Below are 25,362 nucleotides of genomic sequence, written 5' to 3' on the forward strand. Positions count from 1 at the left end.
AGAAAACCATAATTTAAAAAGACACATGTACCCCAATGTTCATTGCAGTACTATTTACAATAGCCAGGTCATGGAAGCAACCTAAATGACCGTCGACAGACGAATGGATAAAGAAGATGTGGTACATATATACAGTGGAATATTACTCAGCCATATAAAGGAATGAAGTTGGGTCATTTGTTGAGACATGGATGGATCTAGAGACTGTCATACAGAGTGAAGTAAGTCAGAAAGAGGAAAACAAATATTTTATATTAACAAATACATGTGGAACCTAGAAAAATGGTACAGATGACCTGGTTTGCAGGGCAGAAATTGAGACGCATATGTAGAGAACAAACGTATGGACACCAGTGGGGGAAAGCAGGGGGGTGGGGGGATGGTGGTGTGATGAATTGGGAGATCGGGATTGACATGTATACACTGATGTGTATAAAATTGATGACTAATGAGAACGTGCTGTATAAAAAAATAAATAAAATTCAAAAAAATAAAATAAGAGTGGCCACTGTAAAGGGCCAGAGAGTAAATATTTTAGATTTTGCAGGCCATAGAGTCTCTGTCACAATTCCACTATTGTAGTGCAAAAGCAGCCATAGATGATACATAAATAAATGAGCAAGGCCTTGTTCCAATAAAACTTTAGTAGTGTACACTGAAATTTGAATTTCATGTGGTTTTCATGTGTCATGAAAGCGATTATTTTTAAAGAACATGCAATTTATTATTATTATTATTTTAATTTATTTTTGCTGTGTTGCGTCTTCATCTCTGTGCGAGGGCTTTCTGTAGTTGTGGCAAACGGGGGCCACTCTTCATCGCGGTGCGCGGGCCTCTCACTATTGCGGCCTCTCTTGTTGCGGAGCACAGGCTCCAGACGTGCAGGCTCAGTAGTTGTGGCTCACGGGCCTAGTTGTTCTGCGGCATGTGGGATCCTCCCAGACCAGGGCTCGAACCCATGTCCCCTGCATTAGCAGGCAGATTCTCAACCACTGTGCCACCAGGGAAGCCCCCGATTTTAAAAAATTATTTAAAAATGTTAAAACTCTTCTTAACTTTCAGACCATACAAAAACAGGAAGCAGGCTGAATTTGGCCCACAGGCCATATTTGCCTACCTTTGCTCTAAAAGGAAAACAAGAGGTTTTCCTTTTTCTCCCCATTTTAATTAAAAAAAAATTTTGAAACCTAAATGTGTTTCAATTGATTTTTTTCCTTAATACTTTGAAGACTTAGTTCTGTTGTTTTCTAGCATCCCGGGGTGCTGATGATGAGTCTGATGGTGGTGTAATTCTCAGTCCTTAGTAGGGAACCTGCCCCCTCTGCCTCCTCTGTATCTTCAAATGCTGTAATTTCATCAGGATCTGTACAAACGTGGATCTTTAAGGTCTATTTTGCTTGATTCTTAGTGGCTATGTTCTATTAGAAGGCTGTTACTCTTCTCCAGCTCAGGGAAATTATTTTGTATTTATGTGTTTTTATTGCTTTTTCCTCTTCCTTCCCCCTGCCCTTCTATAATTCCTAATAGAATGTTATTAAATCTCTTCTGTATATCATTCATGAATCTTAACTTTTTTTTTTTTTGACTCATTCTCTTTTAAACTTCATTCTGGGACATTTCCTCAATTTTGTCTTTTAAGTTAGAAGCTTCTTGCTGCTCTTCCCATTTCGTTATTTTGTCTATTCATTGGCTTTCCAAAAAAATATGTCCTCATATTTTTAATTTAAAAGAATTATTGTTTACCCACAGTGAAGTTTTGTTGCGCATTTTGTTGCTTCCAGTTTTGGGAGCCTTTTCAGAGTACAAGGATGACCCACTCGTATGTCAATTGTCTTCCCCAAAGGTTTCTCTCTGCTGTTTCTTTATTGATCCAGTTCCTCTAGACTGTCTTTCTTTCAGTAAAACTTGTGCTTCACTTCTGATTCTTTTTTAGTCCTTCTTCTTACTCCTCCCCTCACCTCCCACTGTGCTAGAACTGTTATGGTTTCTTTTTATTTGCAAATATTCTTTTTGTCTTTTTCTTCTTGAGAAGGAAGAAAATAGATGTATGTCCTCAGTCTGTTATCTTGAGCAGGTAGATAAGGATGAGGACAGCGTAAAAGTTGATGGGAGTATAGGAAAAAGGAAAAGATGTTGCTTGCATTCCTGTGGAACCTCATTTGGGACAACATGGGAGGAACTGAGTACACTATAGGCAGGAGGGAACAAAATCAAACTTGGACCTCTTGACAATTTGGGGAAGAGGGCAGAAATGCAAAACCTTTCCTAAAACAGAATCTATAAAATTTCAACTAAAGTTGTGTAGCTAGTAGATCCAAAAACTAAGTAAGGAGTTTTATAAGTTAAGGTGGTACCATTGCTTTGTTATTGAGATATTGCAAACATTTTTGCACCAACCTATGACTTCAGTCGTGCAGAAATGGCCAATCTAGTTTTATTTGATTTCCTGGAGACCTAACCAATTGACTATGGATAAGAACAAGATGACAACTATGATAGATTCCACTAAGGTCCCCTTTTCTGTATGATGAAATGATTAATATCTTTTTAAATATGTTAGCAAATTTCCCCAGTATCAATGCCTGTGATATTCCAATTAGTAGATAGGCCCACCCATTTTAATGTTTTCTTGTCTATAAAAGCATTTAATCTTTATCTTCTCAGTGAATGTCAGGTGTACATCACAGTAAGACCACATTTTGGTGTCAAAATATTTGTGAGAGTGGCTAAATGTAGACATGGTTTAATCCTGTTCCCCAAATTCCTTCATGTCATTAGTAACCACCCTCAGAGTGCAGTTTTCTGGCCATATCACCTTTATGTTCTTCCTTTGAGTGGTCCACAGTTTGCACAAATGAGACTCAGAAGGGTACCCTGTCCAAGTTTTAATGATGTTCATGAACTGAGTAGAACTTGGGAAGAAAAGATAAAGAACATTAAAAAACCTGCCTAACCTAAAATGTGGAGCTGTTCCCAGAGTGTACAGACCATGGATGTTCATTCTGTGTGCAAATAAAATCTAATCTCTCTCTCTCTCTCTCTCTCTCTCTCTCTTTATAATGTAGAGCAGCTGTAGCAGTTTGGTCTTTTCCTCTGAGCTCTGTGTTGCTGAATTGAATAGTAACTTGAAAACCAATCTGTAGCCCAGGGAAGGAAAACAGAAATTAGTTCTTCATCCCCTATTCTTTATACTATATGTGTGACCCTTAATTACATTCACAGGGTCCTATTCAAAATGTGTAATGCAGGCCTAGGAGACAATGGAACTACCATACAAATCAGACAAAAAAGATAACCCTGCAAAGCTTTTGTTTGTGAAATAATACCATGCTGGGTTATAAGTTTTACAAGAAAAAAATACATGAGGATAATAGGGTTTTCTAAATCAATTTGGGCTTCAGAGTTTCCATTTGGGGCTCACCCACATAAATGAAAGCAATGATATTAAATTTATTTCAACCTTTTCATCAGTACTGAATTTAAATAGGATCATACACGTAATAGAAAACACTGTGTTCTCTCCTCAAGCTGACCTTATCTCTCAGGATGAGGTCATACCTAAACCTGAAACCATTGTTACTGATTTTAAGGCCAATGTGTTAATTTATATGTATCCAACATTTTTTAATTTGTGCATATATCAAACATTTAAAATGAAACATATTAGGAAATATATAACAATCTAGTATACCAAAATCACTGTACGTACAACATTTCATATGTACATGTATTAGCAATTTTAATACATAAAGGAAGGAAAAATGGCTAGGGCAATGATTCACTGATCATTAAGAAGTTTGATATGACTGCATATTTTTTCTTGTTAATATAAATAAGTAAGTTTGTCTACTACTACTTGCCAGTGGTACCTTGGCTGAAACCTGATTGATGTGTAACAGAAAACATTAGAAAGTGTTAACAATGTCACTTTACCTTTCTGTACCTCAGTTTTCTGATCTGCAAAATGAAGGAGTTGGGATAGATTATATCTAAATTCCAACTTGGCACATAGAATTTTTAGTGGTACAGTTTAGTCTGTTCACTCTCAATCCACCAATTGGCATAATTTACAACAAACTTATTGTTTCTCATTGGAAATCTTAAGACTTGAGAAATCAAATTGAAAAGGAAAGGAAATCAAACTGGAAAGAAAGAGGATGCATCCTAGCTTCTTACTTCCTTAGATGACTGGTTTTATAAATAGTCCAAAATGTAAATGCTTAAACTGTATGTATATTTCTCTCATAATACATTCCTTCCTCAATTCAAAAATCATTATGATCGCCCACTATATGCTTGAGTCTCCAAGTATATTTCCCATTTGCTTGCTAAACCCTGGTGCCATGTTAAAGAAATTAAAGGCCACTGTTATAATTAGAAGGAAGTTTTAAAAAGCAGTTACCCTAAAGGGGCAACCATTAATTTAAATTTAGAGTAGAATGTAAAGTTTATAAAATTATTTGTGAGCACAGGTTTATATTTTACAATGTAATTGAGGTATAGTTGACATAAAATGCAATTTACATATTTAAAGTATACAGGTTGTTGAGTTTAATACATGTTTATACTTGTGATACCATCACCACAGTCAACACACTAAACATTTTTAACACTCCTAAGAGTTCCCTTATAGCCGTTTGTAATCCAAGCTTCTTTCACCTGTCCACCTATCCCCCAGGAAACTATTGTTCTGCTTTCTGTCGCTATAGATAAGTTTACATTACATAGAATTTAATGTAAATGAAATCATACTGCATGTACTCTTTCTTAACTGGCTTCTTTCACTCAGCATGATTATTTTAAGATGCAATCTATGTTGTTGTGTGCATTGATAGTTTATTCCTTGTTATGGCTGAGATTCCGCTGCATGGATATACCACAATTTGTTTATGCATTCATCAGTTGATGGAGATTTAAGTTGTTTCCAGTTTGGGGCTACTACAAATAAAGCTGCTACAAATGTTCATGCACAAATCTTTATGAGGTTATATGCTTCCTTTCCTCTTGGATAAATACCTAAGAGTGAAATGGCTGAATCATATAGTAGGTGAATGTTTAACTTTTAAAGAAACTGTCAAATTGTTTTCAAAGTGGTTGTACTATTTTCAGTTCCCACCAGCAATGCGTGAGAGTTCTAGTTGCTCCATACCAGAGATCAGCAAGCTATGTCCCATTGACCAAATCTGGCCTGCCATCTGTTTCTTTATGGCCCATGAGCTAGGAATGGGTTTTACATTTTCAAGTGGTTGGGAAAAAACTCAAAAACTGATAACACTTTGTAAAATGTAAGAATTGTGTAAAATTTGGATTTTAGTGCCCATTAATAAAGTTTTATTGGAACATAGCCATATACATTCATTTATGCATTGTCTGTGTCTGCCTTTGTAGTACATTGTTAAATAGTTGTGACCAAGACCACATGACCAGTGTGCTCTTGATGTCTTTCCATTTTTATATATTTTTAGATTCAGCTAAAATTTTGTTGCTAATTTTACGTCTATAGTTATGAAGAATATTGGTGTATGGGTTTGTTTTATTGTAATGACTTTGTCTTGTTTTCATATCATGGTAATGCTAGCTTTACAGAATGATTTGTAAAATGCTCCCGCTTCTATTTTTGAGAAGAGCTTGTATAAAAGTGGTATCACTACTTCTTTAAATGTTTGGTAGCATTCATCAGTGAAGTCATCTGGGTTTGCACTTTTCTTTGTTGAAAGATATCTAACTAGAAATTCAGTTTTTCCAATAGATATACAAATATCCAGGTTTTCTATTTCTTCTTGAGTGAGATTTGGTGGTTTGTCTTTTTCAAGGCATTTCTCCATTTCATCTAAGTTATCACATGTATTAATATAGTGTTGTTCAAAATATTCCTTTATTGTCTACCTATTAAATGTCTATAATATCTGTAATGATAGTTTCTCTTTCATTCAGATGTTAGCAATTTATGTCTTCTTTTTCCTGTTAAGTCTGGATAGAGGTTTCTTATTTTTGTTAATTTTTTAAAACAATGAGTTTTTGTTTTTATTGATTCTCTTTCTTTTTAGTTTTATTTATTTGATTTCTGCTCTTATCTATATTCCTTACTTCTTCATCTTACTTTGGGTTTAATTTGTTAATCTTTTTCTAGTTCTTTATGGTGAAAATGCAGGCAATTGATTACAGACCCTTCTACTTTATTAATATAAATGTTTGATGCTATAAAATTTTTTTAAGCACTGAATAAGATGCATACCACAAATTTTGCCATATTATCATTTTTATTCAATTCAACATATATTCTAATTTCTCTTGTGATTTCTTATTTGAACCACAAGTCATTTATAAATTTGTTTTCAAATTTATGTTTGGGAGTTTCCAGAGAACTTTTTGTTATTTATTTCTAATTTAGTTCCAATTTGGTTAAGAACATTCTTTGTAAGATTTGATCATTTTAAAATTATTAAGAGCTGTTTATGAACTTTCAGAACATAGTTTGTCTTAGCTTTATGTGTATTTGAAAAAAATGTTAGGTGGAATGTTTTACAAATATCTACTAGGTCAACTTTCTTGATAATAATATTTGTGCCTTCTATATGCTTACTGACTTTTGATTTAATTCTCCTACATACTATTGAGAATGGAATGTTGAAATGCCAACTATAATTGTGGCCTTCTCTATTGTTCCTTGCTGTTTTTTCAGTTTTTGTTTTTATTTTGAAGCTTATTATTAGATGCATAAATGTTTAGAATTTTTACATCTTATTAAAGAATTGACCCCTTTATCATTATGAAATAATCCTCGTAACCAATCCCTAGTAATATTCATTGCTCTGAATTCTACTTTGTCTGATATTAAAATAGATACTCTAGCTTTATTTTGATTAGTGTTTAGCATGGAAAGTTTTACTATCCTTTTATTTTTAACCTATCTATTTCTTTATATTTAAAGTGAATTTCTTGTAGACAGCATGTAGTTGAGTTTTTCCTTTTTATCCAATATGATCATCATTGCCATTAATTGGGGTATTTAGACCATTTATATTTAATAGGATTATTGATATGATTAGGTTTAAATCTATCATTTTGTTTGATTTGTTTGTTGGTTTTTATTTGTTCCACTTGTTCTTTCTCTCTATTTTTGCCTTCTTCTGAATTAATTTGGTAGTTTTCATAGTTCTATTTTATCTTCTTTATTGATTTATTAGCTATCCCTCTTTTTTTCTGCTTGTTTATTTGTTTATTTATGGTGGTTACTTTAGTGTTTATAGTATATGTTTTCACAGAGTCATGAGCACCTTCAAACATTCTTCTTCTTTTCATGTAGTATAAGAATTTTACAGTAGTATGCTTCCATTTCCTCCCTCTTGGCTTTCTTATTATTGTTGTCATACATTTTGTATCTATATGTGTTATAAACTACAAAACATTGTTATTGTTTTTGCTTTAAATAGTCATTTATTTTCCAAAGAGGTTTAAACATAAGAAAAATATGTCTTTCATATTTATCTGTATATTTGCCCTTTCCATTACTCTTCATTCCTGTTTTTAGATCTGGTTTTCATCTAGTATTTTCCTTATGCTTGAAAGAGTTATTTTAATATTTTTTATAGTGTAGGTGCTTCTGGTGATGCATTCTTTCAACTTTTGTTATCTCTTTAAAAGTCTTCATTTCAGCCTTATTTTTTCCTTGGGTAGATAGTTTCCCCTGTATTTTAAAGGTAATATTCCACTGTTCTCTAGATTGCATTATTTCTGAAGAGAAATTTGCTGGCATCCTTATCTCTGTTCCTCTGTTCTCTGCATTTAGAATTATGCCTGTCACTGTTTTAAGCAGTTTGATTAAGATGCATCTCACTGTAGTTTTATTCATGTTTCTTCTACTTGGGCTTTGTTGAGCTTCTGGGATCTGTGTGTTTATAATTTTTATAAGCTCTGAAAATTGCTCACAATTATTTATTTAAGTATATTTTCCTGATTCTACCTTCCTACTCTCTCCTTCTGAGATTCTAATCACATGTATGTTAGGTTGCTTAATACTGTCTTCTGACTCACTGATGCTCGATGCATTTATTTTCCTTTCTTTGTTTCATTTTAGATAGTTTCTATTTATGTCTTCAAGATCATCATTTGGTTCTTCTGTGGTGTTTAATCTTCTGTCAATCTCATTTAGTGTATTTTCATCTCAAGAAGTGTGATTTGTATATCTCTATATGCATGTATGTATCTATAGTATAGTATATATGTATGTGTGTGCGATATCTCTCTTTGCCCTGTTCATTTTCCTCTACTCTCTTGAACATATGAAGTATATTTCTAAATGTTACTGTCATATACTTCCCTACAGATTAAATTATTCATGTCATTTCTAGGTCTGTCACTATTGATTGGTTTGCTCCTTATTTTGATTAGATGTCAGATATTATGAATTTTGGTTTTTGGAATGATGGGTTTCTTTTATTCTTTTAAATCTGTTGGGGCTTTGTGCTAGGATGTTGTTAAGTTGTTTGGAAACAATTTGATCCTTTCAAGGTTTGCTTTTGGTCTTTGTTAGGCAGATCCAGAGAGCCCTTAGTAATTTAAGACTTAGTAATAAGACTAATTTGGGCTTTTACTGAGACATTACCATTTTGAGGACCGTGTTCAATTCTCTGTATATTGAGAGGTCTTTCCACACTACTGTTTGAAAATCAAACTGTTTCCAGTTCTCTGGGGTCTCTGCGATTTGCTCGACCTGCTCCTTTTTGGTAGTTTTTTCTCCAGCCTTACTAGTTTCCTCCTGTGGATGTGTTGATGAATATTCAGCTGAAGGTACAAGGGAATCCTCTACAGATCTCTAGAGTTTGGTCTCTCTCTCTACATAGCTCTCTTCTCTCTGGTATTCTGCTTTGTGAATTCCAGCTGCTTGGCCTCCTTGAACTCTGAACTCTATCCCTTCTACCCAGTAAGACCAGGTCCCTTTTTCCTACCCCCAATCTGTGACCTAAAACCTGCTTTTATGCAATAAGCTGAAACAATGATAGAATGCACCTCACTTATTTCCCTTCCTTCAGGGATCACATACTGCCTGCCTATTTTCCAATTGCTGAAAACTGTTACATATATTATGTCTGAATATTTTAGTCATTTAAAGTACAAAGTTTCTTTGGGGAGTGGTCACTGAAAATAAACTATGCCTGCTGACATGTGTGCCTACAGCTTACCCTATATATGAAGCTTACCCTATATCTGAATTCAGCTTATTTGCAACTTTTGTGAAAAATGTTACCTTTTGGACATAATCCCTTCTGAAGTTATGCCCAAGATTTATGACTGAGAACGTGAGTATGTCTGCATAAAAACAGGGTGAAATAGAAATATGAATAGGAAAATGAGGTGTGAGAAACTACCTCTAACAGCTTCACTTCTAGGGACTTCTACAAGTACCAGGTGCTTTAGTTTGATAGATGAGAAGTTATAATAGCATAATTCCATCCTTTAGCTCTTCAACTTGGCATCCTCTGCTGTCTTCGATTTGAGAATCCGTGACAATATATATAAACACTAGAGGCTTTATCACCAGGATAGGGGTCTCACAGTCAATTATGGATTCAGCATTTATATTTATTTCTTATTTTTATTCATGGGTCCTCAAGTAGGTGTTAAATGATACAGAGGGAATGGTAGAAATGTTTTATCTTGGTATGCCAATCATAGCAAGAGAAAGCCAATGTTCAGTACCAAAGAGAATGTCTCTTGTTTTCATATCTATTTTTCTGCAAAATTGCTGGAAAACAGCCTTGCAATTCCTGTATTTTTTTCACAGAATTTTTACCATATGTTCAGCCCAAAGAAAAGACTACTGTGCCTCAGAATTGCTTGATTCTGTATGTCAGTTCCAGGAGGACATACGTTTGTACCATTGTGAGTATAGAATAAAAAGTATCACCCTTGTACATTTCCTAGGCTCCCTCATTATGATGTAATCATCCAAAAGTTTATGTTTAACTTTTGCTCTTATCTTGTCAAGGATAGATGGGGTTCCTGCATTCTGAAAACATATAAAATGCATATGTGTACTATCTATAAAGGGTGGAAAGTTAGAAGTGTTGATAAGGGATCAAATTAAAAAAAAGATGAAAACAGTAATTTGTGTTTAATAGATAGTATTTACAAATATTTAAGAAACAGAAATTGCTGAACTTTGAGAATATTTGTGGCAAACCATGCCCTCTTCAATTTATGTGATATTACCTATATTTAGGAGGTAGTATTTTCCAGTTCATAACAAAATTGGGACATTCTTTCCATATTCCTGTTTGTAGGAGGAAGGAATTCTGGATGACTAGAAGTTGACTCAACTTAAGATTCTCTTGTGATTAGATCAATACAATTCACTTTTATACACTTGAATTCAAAAATTACAGTCTTTGACTGATTGGCTAACTTGTTGATAGTTCAGGAAAAGCTCAGTAACTCTAAATCCAATAATAAAATTTTCCTGTCCCACCAGGACCTACAGTTCAATAATCCTACAACCTTTTTGTTGTCCCTCACCTACCTTGTTTTTTCCCTATCTCTCTTAAGACCTAAGGCAAATGTCTTCACTTTCCAGCATGCACCTTCAACTCCTTTGGCACCTCTGGCTTCATCACATTCACCTGAAACAACCCCAACCTTTCTTGAACCTAAATCCCAGACATTTCTATTCTTAAATTAATACAAGGTAATGTGTACAAAAATATACATGATTTATTAGTTGATCTAACTTTTTAATTCATGATGACTAACTTCAAATGGAACCTTGGTACTTTCCAGATATATGATTATAGTCAATCTACCACTATGATTTTAAAATTTATAAATCACTTCTTATTTCACTGAAAAAATTGAGACAATCAAGGAGAAATTTCCACAATTTCCTACTACCACCTTTATCACATACCCACATCTTTATCTCTATGCTCTTCCTGCTTGCCTCGTATTATGGATGAAGTATCCATGCTTTTGTCTGAGTGCAACTCCTACCCTTGTCCACTAGGTCCCATTCCCTCTTCCTTACTGAAAGACATCACAACAGCAACTCCATACTTGCCTTTTGAGTCATCACTTTTTCTCCCTTTACCAGATCACTTTCCATCAGCATTCAAAAGTGCTGAAATGTATCTCTAATTTAAAAATATCTCCTAATCTTAAGTCCCCCTCAAGCTAATGCTTCAGTTTTATCCTATATAGCAAGACTCCTCAAAAGAAGTATCTACATGGGTTGTCTCCCATTATTCTTCCTTTATCTTCTGTTGAATCCATACCAATAAGTCTTCCTCTCCACCTGATATGCTCTGGTCATATTTACCAGTTAACCCCCATGTTGCTAAATCCAATGGTTAACTCTTGGACCCCATCTAATATCACCTCTCAGTAGCATTTGACAGAGTTGATCATTCCTTTTTCTTTGAAAGACTTTTGTAACATGGCTTTAAAATGCCACTGTCTTCTTTGGAACTTCTTACCTCACCAACATATTCTTCAGTCTGCCACGAAACTTTTCAGGGCTCTGGAGCCCAGCCCTCAGGGTTTTTTGTGATCTATCTATACTCATCTGTAAGACAGACACTTCCAAAATTGTATTTCCACCCTGGACTTGTGCTTTAACTCCAGGTTTATATATCCGGCTGTTCTTTAAATACCACCACTTGGATGTCTAATAAGCTTCTCAGATTTTATGGGCCCAAAACTAAACTTCTGATCTTCATCTCCAATCTACAGTCTTCCGCATCTTAGTAAATGGTAAATCCATCCCTTGGCTCAGGTAAAAAATTTGGGAGTTATATTCGATTTCACTCTTTGCTACATACCTTATATCCATTCCCTCAGCAAATCTTGTTGGCCTTACCTTCAGAATATGTCCATATTCCAACAGGTTGCCACCACAACAGTGGGGCACTACTGAGGGTATATGGCATCATCAGTGCTCTCTTCAATGTCTGTAATAGTCTTAATTACTTATGTCACCAGTTCTACTCTGGCCCTCCCACTCTATGCTCTGTACAGCTGCTAAAGTGATTCTTTTAAAACTTAGGTCAGATCATGTTCCCTCCTCTGCTCAAAACCCACTAATGACCTGCCCTTTCACTCAGAATAAAAGCCAATGTCCTTACAATCACCTCAGATTGCTCCATGGCTTTTTTCATACACCTTTCAGCTTCCTTCAAATGTCAGCTCCACAGTGAGGCTTTTGCTGACCACTCAATTTAAAATTGTAGAACATCCCCCAAGCCCTAGAACTTCCCATTTCCCTTCAATGTTTATTTATTTATTTTTCTGAAGAACTTACCAACCACACCATTGCATACCATATATTTTATCTAATTAGTTTTTATTGTCTGACTTTCCCAATAAAAAATGAACTCACTGAGAACAGGGCTTTTTCCTCATTCTGTTTTGTTCCATGTTGTAATCTTAGCATCTAGAACAGTACTTGGTACTTAACGTTTGTTGAAAGAATGAAAGAAATAGGGTTTTTATAGAATCTGAACAATATATTGAATTTTCAAAAATACCTTTATAGGGACTTCCCTGGTGGTACAGTGGATAGGACTCCACGCTCCCAATGCAGGGAGCCCGGGTCCGATCCCTGGTCAGGGAACTGGATCCCACATGCATGCCACAATTAAGAGTTTGCATGCCACAACTAAGGAGCCCATGTGCCACAACTAAGGAGCCCACCTGCCGCAACTAAGGCCCGGCACAACCAAATAAATAGATAAATATTTTTTTAATTACCTTTATAATTAAAATATTATAAGCTACATGAATATCATACTTTTTATCATACTCCTAGGTATCCATTTATTGTTAACCAAATTAAAGTATCAGGGTCTACTTCAGTAGTGATGTTGATAAAGGCATATGAGTTTATGTGCATGTGCATGCGTGTGTGTTCTTCATTCACCACTCCTGCCCATAATGCATCATTGCTTTGTTTCAAGGTTCCTAATGGCTCCAAATTTACACACACACACACACTTTCCAGACTTAGGCATACCTACCTGTCTAATACAGTTCACAACACTTCTCACTAAGGACCTACCATTTCTGCAACTCTTTTGTCTGTGAGAGCACTGTGTTCTCTTTACACCCAAGCCATCACCTATGAATTTCCCTCCCCTTGAATACCCTGACGTTTCCCCTCTATCTTAGGAAATGCTTACAGTTCTCTTTAACAAATGTAGCCAGTACTGACTTGCCTCTTCTCCCTATACTTACAGACATGATTGTTTATATCATTCATGTAACATTTATCCTAACCTGCCTTATAATTGAAATATGTGTGTCATATGGCTCCATTGTCCTTCCAGAACAACAACCTGTGAAAAGCTAATCTGACTGAATTTAACTACCTATCTTCTTTGAGTTTATAACCCTATTGCTGAGCACTAATGGGGATAAACTCAGCAGATTGATGCTACTCTAAATTCATGATATCCAAATTCAGCTGGGCTGCCACTGATTTCCTAATTAGTCCTCACCCCTATTTCTTTGCAACAGCTATTTCCAACCTTCTCCATTCTCCTTAAACCTCTGTTCCTGCCAGTTTGCTTCTCACCCCTCAGCATATGTCCTAGCCTCCTACTTCAAGGAGAAAATAGAAGCCTACTAACAAGTTTCTCAAATTTATGCAACCAAAGCAGCTTATTTGCACCCACACTTACCCTCTCCTCGACTCTGTCCTTTCAGTGTATGAATTAACTGTCTAATGCTAATTTCTCCACCTGTGCTCTTGATCGCCTTCTTTCTCACCTTTCAGCATTCTCACTCTACGAATCAGGGAGGATTCTTTCTCCGTATCTTCAACTCTACCATCATTTTTGGCTTCCTTTTCCATCAGTACCAAACATGCTCGCCTAAGTTTAAAAAACCTCTTCTTGATATCACATTATTCTCTAGCCACCACCTACTTTATCGTCCTTCTTTCATAGATACAGACTTTGCAAGTGTTGACCATTTATGTGGTTATTCTTTTCTTCCCACTCATTCCTGCATCTACTGTATTCTAGGTTTTGTCCCTACCAATACACTGAGTCTGTAACTCTAAATCTAGGATGAAGTCTTAATTTGTAGCATCATTAATAAAATGCAGAAGGCTGCCTTTTGATTCCCACCTCTAGTCACACCTTCCTCAGTGTTCCCATGCCCAACCTTTCCCCCTCCCCCGACACTATGCACCACATCTTAAGTCTTAGAACATATAGGGATCTCTTTCCTTCTCTAACCTTTGAGATTTCACATCTTGTGACTTTGATTGGTTAGCATTCGTATATTCTCCAAGTCACACTTGAGACCTTATTTTATTCAGAAAATGTTTCTGACCTTCGTCTTCCCCAAGTCTGAGGCTGAGGTGGTCTGTGTATCTTGTCACATAGCAAGTTGTACTTCCCTTCACATTGTAATTGCTCATTTAATTGTCTTTATCCACCACTAGATTGCAAATTTCATTATGGCATGAGCCACATCTCCTCTTTTGTCAATATATCCTTGGTTGCCTACTACAGAGCTTTAGTTTACATACTGTGGCATCAGTCATTGTGATATTTGAGATATACATACTAATTTCAACAATAAACCTGCCATGTTTTCCCACTTGCAAACACATTAGGGTTTGCAACAGATACAAACACAGGGTTATATTGTCACTGTAAATCATCACATTGCTTATCATTTTTTGGAATTCTAGAGAATCATTTCCATACCTATCTTTAACTGCAAATATATTTTTCCAATGATATAGCCAAATTTCAATATAATATGCATATAATATTAATATGTGTTAGTACAATATAGATACTGGCTATAGTAATTAATATTAGAGTTCCCAGGACTTAGTTCTTGATCCTTATCCCTTTCTTATCCATCATTCTTTTGATAATTTTAATGAATCAGGTTGTTTAAATATTCTGTCAGTTACCTACTGCTCTGTAACCAATCACTCCCAAAGTTGGTGCTGTAAAAAACAACAATTTATTATCTTTCATGGTTCTGTGGGTTGACTGAATGGTTATTCTCCTGGTGACACTTGGCTCACTCATGTAGCTGTGTTCAGCTGGAAAGTAGGCTGAAAGGTCCATGATTACCTTGTATGTAGGTTTGGCAGTTGGTTCTGGGGTGTTCAGCTGGGGTGCCTTGGTTCTCCTCCTTTTTGCCTCATATCGTCCCACAGGTCAGATGGGCTTCCTTACATGGCAGTTTCAGGGCAGTGTTCTAAGAGAATGAAAGGGAAAGCTCAAAGACCCATATAGACTTAACCTCTGAAGTCATATTATCCCTTCTGCCACAATCTGTCGGTCAAAGCAAGTCACAAAATCTATGCACAAATAAAAGATGGGAAAACAGATTTCACTCCTTGATGGAAGGAGAACAAAGTCATATTACAAAGGTACAGGCAAACTGGGACAGGATGAATCTGTGTCTATTCACAGGGAAACATAATAATTTATATGCTAATGACTCTCAAAATTTTATCTTCTGCCCACACATCTTTATCAGGATTAGACATATATCTGACTGTCAACCTAACATCTACGTGGATGTCTAAAATGAACATGTCCAAAATTGAACCCCTCATCTTTTCTACTCTGGAAAACTGCTTTACCCACCTCCTTCACCATCCCAATTAATGGCAAATCCATCCCTCTAGCTGCTCTGGCAAAATCCTTCATGTTGCCTTTGTCTAGAGTGGCTTTAAAAATCTATCATCCAAACCGGAATACATTTGGGAGAGAAAACAAAATTGAAAAATAATTGAAATTATGTAATTTTTGAAGTAGGTCTTTTTCAACAATTTGATCTTATTATGGATCTAGAAAACATTCAAAACTACTTTCAAAAATAATATTTTTCTAAAATAAAATTTACATACATTCTTATATTTTAAAAAATACAAAATAGTAATTTTTGAATTGCTGATACATTCAATGGATTCTTCTCTGTACACTATAATATTTTTAAATGAGAAAAATACTATTAGTGCTGAGGTATCTAGGAAGCTCAGAGAAAATTCTGCTAAAAGGAGGACACCTCAATTCTAATTTTTTTAATTAAAGTACATACATAGTTCATTTCAAATATGCCACAAGTTCTTCCTTTTTGCCTCCATCAAGAGAACCTTTCTTTAATAAGTATTTTTACTTTAAAAATTTTGTCAAATAATTTTCTCTACATATGATTCCTGTGACTGTTTCATCAAATTTAGATGCTGCAAAACCATCGGACTTTGCAACTTTATTCCATTGGTCAGAATATACGTATATCCAATTAAAAATAGGAGATCTATGAAAAGGACTTTTCCACACTTGGGATATTGCAAAGTGCAGTTGTTAAATTTCAGAATGAAATCATGTACATCATTTGACCTGTTATCACTTATATTTTTCTGTTATCTCTGTTTTTATAGAAATAAATTTGGAAGTCTTTCTGTTTTCAGGCTTTAGTTTTAATAATTAGCTATAATTTATTACAGTCTTTAGTAGCTTGAGTTTTGTTTTGTTTTAGGTTTTCTCATTGCTGAATACTTCAAGTAAAGATTTCCAACTGATTTGAATGAAAGTCAATCAACATTTAGAAAACTCACTCTGAAAAATTTCATTGCCATGTAGAGCACAATAGTAACTCAACACTGTCTTGCTAAAGTTTATTTGTTGTTTTTTTTTTTTTAATGAAACATCAGCTTTGTAGCTTTATTTTCCTGTGTGTGTGTATATATGTTGTGTGGTTGTGTGTGTGTGTGTGTGTGTGTGTGTGCGTATATACTATTTGTAAATTTTGACAACTTCCATTTTCATTTGTAATATATCACCACAAATTTGGACTTAATTCTGAGTTATTTATGTTCCACAATCAATTCCAATATATTTCTACTACACAAAGATCTTAATTAGTAAGAACATTGTTCTTTTTATTATAATTATGATACTGTATTCCCCAAAATTTGCATTCAAATTTTCACTACAAAACAAGCAATTTTACCTTTATTGTTGCACCTAACCAAGTGTCATTTGAAATAATATTTGAAATTTCACCGACAAAGGAGTGAAATTTTAAAAGCTTTAATTTGAACTAGATGAATAAAGTAATCAAACCATTAGAAAATTAACTGATTTTCTATTTGAAGAATCTGATGGAACTCATATAGCACCAGAATCACTTAATTATTCACAAAGCTCTTCAACTATTGGATCACAAGAAAACTTGAAATGGAAGATGAGCAAAAGTAATTTAAAATAATGAGCATTGATCCAAATGAAAAGTCCTTCTTCATTTAGTAATCTATTTACCTACATTTGGCAGGTGCAACTATAAAATAATTTGGGGGGACCGTCTTCTTAAAAAAAACCTCACTGATGCTTCATCATTAGGTTTTTGTGTTTTGCTTTTCATGTGACCTATGGTATCATTAATACCACAATGGAAGATGGTAAATATCAAGGAGAGTTCGTAAAGTTTGCATATTTATCAACAACTTCCTTGAGACATGAAAACTCAGTACTTTTTGTTATCATTAAACATGAATTTACTGTTTTTTATAGTTTAGCCAAACCAAAAAACTTTGTTGAAAACTATTATGAAATTGTTATAAGATAATAAACTGTTTTAGATTTATGCCATACACTACATGACGTATAATAATATGTGATAAAACCACAGTAGCAAGAATGCTCAGAATCTTTTCTAGATAGGACTAGTCCATTTCTGATTTCCCTTTATATTTCACAAGCCATTGTGATCATCAACACTGATGACTGATGATCTGGTGGGATTGTGTATCTCACAGGCCCAGCAGGCACAACTGGTGAGTACACCGAATGGTCAGCAGGAATGACAGTGCTGAATGGTCTATCCACTAGAAAGCCTGAGAGTTTGTAAGGGAGCACACTTCATTTTGTCAAAGGAGTCTTCTCTTCACCCAACACCCAGTCCATTACTACATCCTGTTTTTTCTACCTTCAAAATTTATTGAGAATCAAAATTTATTGAGAACCTTAACATATCTACAGCTTCGTTGGCTACCTCTCTGCTTCAAGTAACCATCATATCTAACCTGGATTCCTCAAATAGCCTCTTAACTGGTCTCCATGCTCTACCTTTGTCCCGCAGCAGTGTATGTTCAATACAGCAGCCAACTGATATTTTTAAAATTTAAGTTAGCATCCTTCCTTCCTCTATTAGAAACCCTGCAATGGCTCCCTAGTTAGCTCAGAGTAATAGCCAAAATCCTTATTCAATCTCCTAAACCCCACTCCATCTGGCCCCACTACCCCTCTGAACTCATCTCCTGATATTCCCTGCCTTTTATACTTGCTCCAGCCATGGAGGTCCCCAAATATTCTTAGCATCTTCTCACCTGAGGGTCTTTCCTCTAGCTGGTGCTCCTCCAGATATCCTCTTGGCAAAATTCAGTCACTTTATTCCAGAATGCAAATTCAAATCTCATCTCCTCGGTAGAGTTTACCTGACTATCCTATTTAACACTGCTATCCGAACACACCCCTATCTTACTATTGACCCTCTGCACTCTGTTCTACATTTTCCCTTTTTCCCACAGTACTTATCAGGGTCTGTATACTATATTAATTACAGTACTGGTCAACTTAGCGTACCATACTTCTATCATGCACTATGGTAACAAAAGACCACAGTGACTTACAATTCCAACTTTTATTTGCATGGATTGATAGAGGCCGTGCTTCAGTGTCTTCTCCATTCTGAATATTCCATGCTGAATTGCCTTTCTCCTGGTAGAGAGAAAAGAGAGACGGCAGAAGCTTCTGGCATTTCATTAGCTAAAACAAGTAATATGGCCAAACCTGAGGTCAGCAATGTAGGAAGTAAAATCCTCCACAGAAAGGGGCTTAATACTAGTTAATGTTTATGATTTATTGCATGTTCCTCCCCCTAGTAACTCAAGGGCAGGGCTCTTTTTTTTTTTTTTTGATCTAAACTTTTTTTTTTATTATTGGAGTATAATTGCTTTACAATGGTGTGTTAGTTTCTGCTTTATAACAAAGTGAATCAGTTATACATATACATATGTCCCCATATCTCTTCCCTCTTGCGTCTCCCTCCTTCCCACCCTCCCTATCCCACCCCTCCAGGCGGTCACAAAGCACCGAGCTGATATCCCTGTGCTATGCGGCTGCTTCCCACTAGCTATCTACCTTACGTTTGGTAGTGTATATATGTCCATAAGGGCAGGGCTCTTTGTCTGTCGTGTTTGTTTGTTTTTTCCCTGATGAATATTAACTACCTAGTACAGAGTTTGGCACATAGTAGCTAGTTAGTAAAATTTTATTGAATGAATGAATGAATGAGAGAAAATACAGTTTTTTATATGGTTTTGCATTTCGTAATCATCCAAAATCTTTTAGAGTTGCCATGGCTAAGGTGAATGCTATGTCTGTTATTAAAAAAACAAGATTATAGGCTTATCTGGTAATTTATTGTTGATATTTAACTTCTAGTGAGGATATAAGAGTATGGTGGAGGATAATGAATGACTTTCCAGTGGTCAGGAGATGAGGGTTCATAGCTGGTTCTGTAGCTTTGTCACTGGCTACTTGCCCTTGAGAATGTTTCCTTTGTTACCAGAATCCATATAGCAATGGGCCTCACCCAAAGGAATGTGTCATGATTGGTCTAGGCCAATAATGGCACTACTTTTCTTCTCTTAGCCCTTACAGAGTTTGTTCTGGGATGATTTCCTAAAGAGGAAGTTTGCTGAGGGAATTAATTTCCTCCCTAATCAAAGAGGGTGTTATAGTGAGAATGTCTTTTTTAGCCCTCCTCTCCTTATCTTCCATCTTGGATGCTACTGGGTGAAGATGACATGCCTGGAGTTATGGTAGCCATTATGTGACCATGAGGTGACAAACATGAGGATAAGAAAAAACACATGGAGAATGAAAAATTAGAGCAGTGGAAAAAGCCAGTGTCCTTTACCACATTGTTGAACTGCCAAAACAACCCTGAAATTGCCAGCCTACAAAATTCTTAGTAAGTAAACAATGCATGCACTTAAGCAGTGGTTCAAAACACTGTAATTTGGGTATCTTGTTCTGGCAGCTAAATGCATCCTAACTGAGACAGATCAGACAGATTTGTTAATCTATAAACAAATACTATAATATCTTATAATATCTCATAAAACAATAATATGTTTCAAAAACATCTGAAATAAGTAGAATACAAATTAAAAGAATAATTTTGGCATATTGCCAGTATATTTGGTATGGTCAAAATGCTAGAATGGGGAAAAACTTTAGAAAATAATTAACTTGATTTTTGCTTACATTGACTCAAAGAAGTAGTTTGAATATTTTTTTATCTGTCAACCAGCTGTTTTAAAATCACATAGATTCAGTCATAAATTGAAACATTCTACCCATGGTTTATCACCACTTTAATGTGAAAATACAAAAATATGTAGTAATTATTTTACTATTTACCTAGCATACAAGCTTGACTTTGAAAGGGTCTAGTACTAATTTGGAGCTAAATACGGTTTTATAATTTTAGAGGCAATGGGACATACCTTTGGAAGCATCTGGCAATCAATATGAGACTTTGGGTACTAATGCATCACCTCTGAAAAATGGAGGTTTTGCTCCATATTTAGGAAGACACTGTGGGTTTCAGAAGGAAACATAAGCTATATTTTGCCCCTATGGAAAGAGGTCAGTGACATGAGCAAGGGAATGAAAAATGGCATTCCTGTTGAATTGAAAGGTATATTAGTTATTAATCCATTTAACAGTAAATAATAGATAATTCTATTACCATGGCTTAAACAGGTTTTTTTTTTTTTTCTCATGAAGCAGGAGGTTAAAGGTGGGAAATTCAGGACTGCCATGACGGTTCAGTGATGCCATTAGGAGCTAAAGCTCTTTCCATCCTCAGCTCCTCCATCCTTATTGTGCATTTATTAACCCTTATATTACCTATCTCAGGATTGAAGAATGGAATTTTCACTTTATATTGGCATTCCTGGCCAGCAGAAGGGGGAGAGCTAAGCCTCATGAGGTTTTGCCTTTTGATTTGAGGAGGAAAATATGATGATATCTCATTGGCCAGAACTGTGTCACAAGCCTGCCTCTGGCAGCAAGGTAGAGTGGGAAGCTATTTTAACTTTCTAGCCTTTATAGTAGAATAATGCAAGGGTGAATAGAATCATAAGTGGGTTCTGGACTCAATAAAGGGTGTAATTATGTGGAAAACATTTTTTGGGGGGGCTGTCTCCTGTCTGGAGCTGAGAAAGCACTTATGAGTCTTCATAAATATAGAAGGAAGAGGCATCTCCACCATTCCAGTCCCATTCTCCCTGCCTGCAATCCATTCCCTTCTTCCATGTCTATGATATAAGCATTACTCATCTTCAGGATCAACTACATAACTTTTGGTGTCCTGGGCAGAATGAAAATGTGGCGCCCTGACCAATGGTTGAAAAGTCAGTCTCCCATTCTGATGTGACCATCATGCCAACCCATGGCAATGGGTGAACCCCCCCAAGGGATTGCAGCCTCTGTGCCAGGACACACTTCATACCTGGATCTGGAGTGGATGAGAAACCTCTACTGAGCTGCCACTGAATGTAGCTTTCTCGACTCTTCCAGTTCTGTTTAGTCTCCAGTTGTGCTCTGTATGTGATCATAATTCCCTAGCCCGATGGTAAGCCTCTTGGGTGGTTGTACCTGTGCTTTACACTATTCTTAGTTTCGCTCCAGTGCTGAGCCCTTGGTAGATCCTCAGCACATCATTAATTGTCCTTGTCCTTTGTCCTTAACTATAGCAGGTAGTCTCGTAATGGTAGTCACAATCCTGCTATCCAGTGGCCAGCAGTGAAGTCCTGCCCTATACTGCAGAGGTAAATGTTTGCACAGATAATTTTCTGAAGGTTCTTACCATGCTCCAGGTCAATGTTCTTCCTGGGGACTCCATGGCCAAGGCTTCACGGAGGACCTAAGACCACATGCAGCAGCCCTGATTCAAGAAGGGCTATAGAGACAGAACTCACTTTTGCCCTCCTGGATTTAGATTTAGTTTCTTCTTTAATTCCTATTATAAGCTGGGGCCTGACATTGTCTATTCTTTGTGCAGTGTCACATTCAGAGAAATAGCTCAGCCATCAAAAAGTAATTAAAAGCAATCCCACCTTTTACTGATATTTCTTCAAGAAGGTCCAAGAGATTTAATGCATAATTCATATCAAATCCTCATACTCTGTCGCTGCCCCCACAATCTCGGTGTCCACATTTTATAATCCACATCCTACAAAAACTCTTATAGAGCACATTTTATTTGGCTCTTGGAATCTCCACGGTCTCCCTCACTCTATCAGATCTTCTCTTTTATTATTATTTTTTGGTAGAAGTGTAGTTTCTCCTGATCTCTCCACCCCAATATTTCCCCTACCCCACAAGATGCATAGAAAGGCCCAGAGGCTTCTCTGACAGGCTCAAAATTTCCCTTCAGTGTTTGGAAACAGAGAGACCGAAGAGGCAATGAGAGACTTCACTTTGTGGGGAGAGGGAAACATTTATAATTAAATATCTTTTAAAATTCCCATTTCTCTGAGAATCACTACCCGCGCCTGCCTGGACTCCCTTCCCCCCAGGCAAGGAAAAGATCTGTCTCACTGAGTACACACAGAACTGTGCTTGGGGGCAGAGAGCCAAGATTGGTTTCTGTTTATCATGGAAAAGAGCTCAAGGTACTTAGTTTTAAGCTGCACTGAATCTAGTATCATTCATCTCTTTATGTTCTTTTAAAAAAGCCTTTAAAGATTCAGTGCAGAACAACCACCACAGCAAAAAAGCAAATTGTCCTTTGATTCCATAATGGCTTTTATTCCCCAGAACTGCGGTGTGCAAATAAAGGAAAGCAAATTATGTTCTGAATTAAACTTTCCTTGCTTCAGCTGGGCTGAGTCACCTTTGACGTTCCATTTTTTGAACAGAGCCAGCCATACGTCTAGAGTTATTTTAAAAGATATCACGTATAAACCTGCAAACTTTAGGATGTTCTACTTCAGTAAAGTCACCTAAAGGAAGGTAACCGAGCTGAATTTACCCATATATCTCCCTAGGCTTCAGTTTCCTCTCAAATCTTTTGGTATCTATAGAGCATCCAGAATATTAAAGTACAGTCATTACAGATGCAGGCCTCTCTGGTCCTCCTGGATGCACCACAGATGGTAAGATGCAATCAGAGGGAGAAGATAAATGAGTTAAACTTCTCCTTGCATATATCCCATGGTAGGGAGATAAGCAAATGGTAAGCAGTTTTTCAGTAAACAACTTCAGAATGTTTCTTAGGTTTTCAAATAGTCAAGAATGTAAACGAGAGCCTACAGTCCTAATAACTTGAATACGTCCATGGTAGATTCAGACAGAATGTTATCTGTGGAGGGTGAGAGGAGAGTGAAATCAAATGTATATAATCAACATCAGGCAGAAGCTCTAAACGTTAGTGTTTTATAGCTCTGTGCTTTTTCTATAGAATTTGATTTTTCAGCCAGAACTGGACGTGAAGGCATCCTTAGAGCCTGTACAATCAGCAGCAACTCCCAAATTTCTCTACAGGAGGGGCTTGGGCCATCAGTCTGGCGAAAGGACAAATGCAGCTAGAGCAGAAGTCTGGAGACAGACGATGTTCATTTACAAGTACTCTGGTTTAATTTAGATGTAAGTATGTACATATTAATGTAAGTGTTCAGGGTATCTAGAGGAGAGCTGATGGGAATTATTTGAGGAGGGGGGAGCTGACTAGCACCCTTCCAAGCCACACCTGCCTTGATGCTGTATCTATGTACAATCCAATCTTCCAAACAGTGAGGTTAGCATTCTAAAATATTTCTGAGAAAGAAACTCTCACTTGGCAATGGTTAGAAACAAACTTTCAGAGGAAGCCAGGGACTCAATTAGACACCTCTGATTTTTTTAGAGGTTTAGAGGAGACAGTTTGATGTATGGCCTCGGGCATGGATTTTAGAGTCAGAGACTTGTTTTCAAATCCCAGTTCCACTGTTTATTTGTTGTTTGACCTTGGGCAAGCCACTTTACCCCTCTGACTTTCACATTCTTTATTTGTAAGTAACCTACTGCCTAGGGTTTTGTGCATCAAGATGGATCGCGATGGTACGTACAGACTTCCTAAGACATTGCTTGGCACCTTCTAGATGCTTAGAAATGGTAGCTAATATCACTAATGTCATCATCAATGTTATCATCGTATTGAAACAATATCTGCTCCCATGTGTTGCCCCTCAACGTATTATCCTCATTCATTGACTCAACAAAAAATAATTGAGTCTGCCTTGACTCAGGCCTTGTTCAGGACTTCAGGTCATGAAGACACCAAGAAGTTGAAGATTTGCACATGAATTTCTAACAATAATCTGGTAATTATGTACAAAGTACTAGGAGTGTGCTGAGGAGAAGGCCCTGAATCCTGACTGTGGGGAATGGGGTAAGCTTCGTAGAAGAAGTGACATATTTTTGCAGGTTCTAAAGGATGAATAGAAGTTCATTAGCTGGGGGTTGGGATATGGGGGTGGAGAATTCCAGATGGAGAGAAAGAACAGTGTGTGTAGAGGAAAACAGGTTTAGAAGTACAAAGTCCTTTCACATGAGTAGTCCTAAGAAACCAGAACTTAGGTTTAAGGAAAGGGAGATGCTTGTGAGGTTGGGATAGGAAAGGAATGGCAGGATATGAATGTGAATTATAGTCGGAAACCTTGTAAGGCTGACAAGTTCACGCTTACGCTGTGTGCACCGCAGTGCCACAGGGAGGTTTTGAAGCCAGGAAATGTCACAGAAAGATTTGTGTTTTGGAAAGATAATTCTGGTATGTTGTGAAGGGTTTATGTGGGAGAAATATGAGATGAGATGCAGGGACACTAATTAGAAAATTTTCGCAATAAGGAGGCATTTTAGGTCAGAGGCAGTGGAAATAGATGAAGGTGTATTTCAGAGACAGAAAGCCAGGACCCTAAAGTGAAAATATTTATGCCTTACTACAGAGTCTCTTTTAACTCTTCTAAGACAACTGTGGTCTGTTGTGAGTTTTCTAGATCTTCCGTTGTCAAAGCAAACATTTCCCAGCCCTTTAATTGTTTCAGTTTAGAGCTGCTTTGTCTTCCCTAGCATCCTTTTTTGTGAGTGATCTAAATCTGTCATTTTCCTCCTTTGAAATGAGAGCCTAAATTGAAACCCATACTTCAAATGTAGACTCATCATCCCTTGCAAACCAGACAATGTACATCTAGTAAATTATTATAAAATGGCATTGTCTTTTTTTTTTTAGTCTTGTCATAATCTTTTGAATTTGTGGTCAACTAATACCCCCAGATCTTTT

General features: G+C 36.4%; 1 long non-coding RNA gene across 6 annotated transcripts in view; it reads left to right on the top strand.

Annotated features, from left to right (window-relative positions):
* Nucleotides 1-25,362, top strand: part of LOC307182973 — a 459,338-nt gene that overhangs the window by 80,405 nt on the left and 353,571 nt on the right. For 5 of the 6 annotated variants that reach the window (XR_013827313.1, XR_013827314.1, XR_013827315.1 and 2 more), the window contains exon 3: nt 23,506-23,690. This is a non-coding gene — a long non-coding RNA (uncharacterized lncRNA). Of the gene's footprint in view, nt 1-20,685; nt 21,114-23,505; nt 23,691-25,362 lie in introns of those variants that run through there. The other variant, XR_013827318.1, reaches the window with a different exon arrangement.

This window comes from Stenella coeruleoalba, assembly GCF_951394435.1.
Source record: "Stenella coeruleoalba genome assembly, chromosome: 2".
Lineage (NCBI taxonomy): Eukaryota > Metazoa > Chordata > Mammalia > Artiodactyla > Delphinidae > Stenella > Stenella coeruleoalba.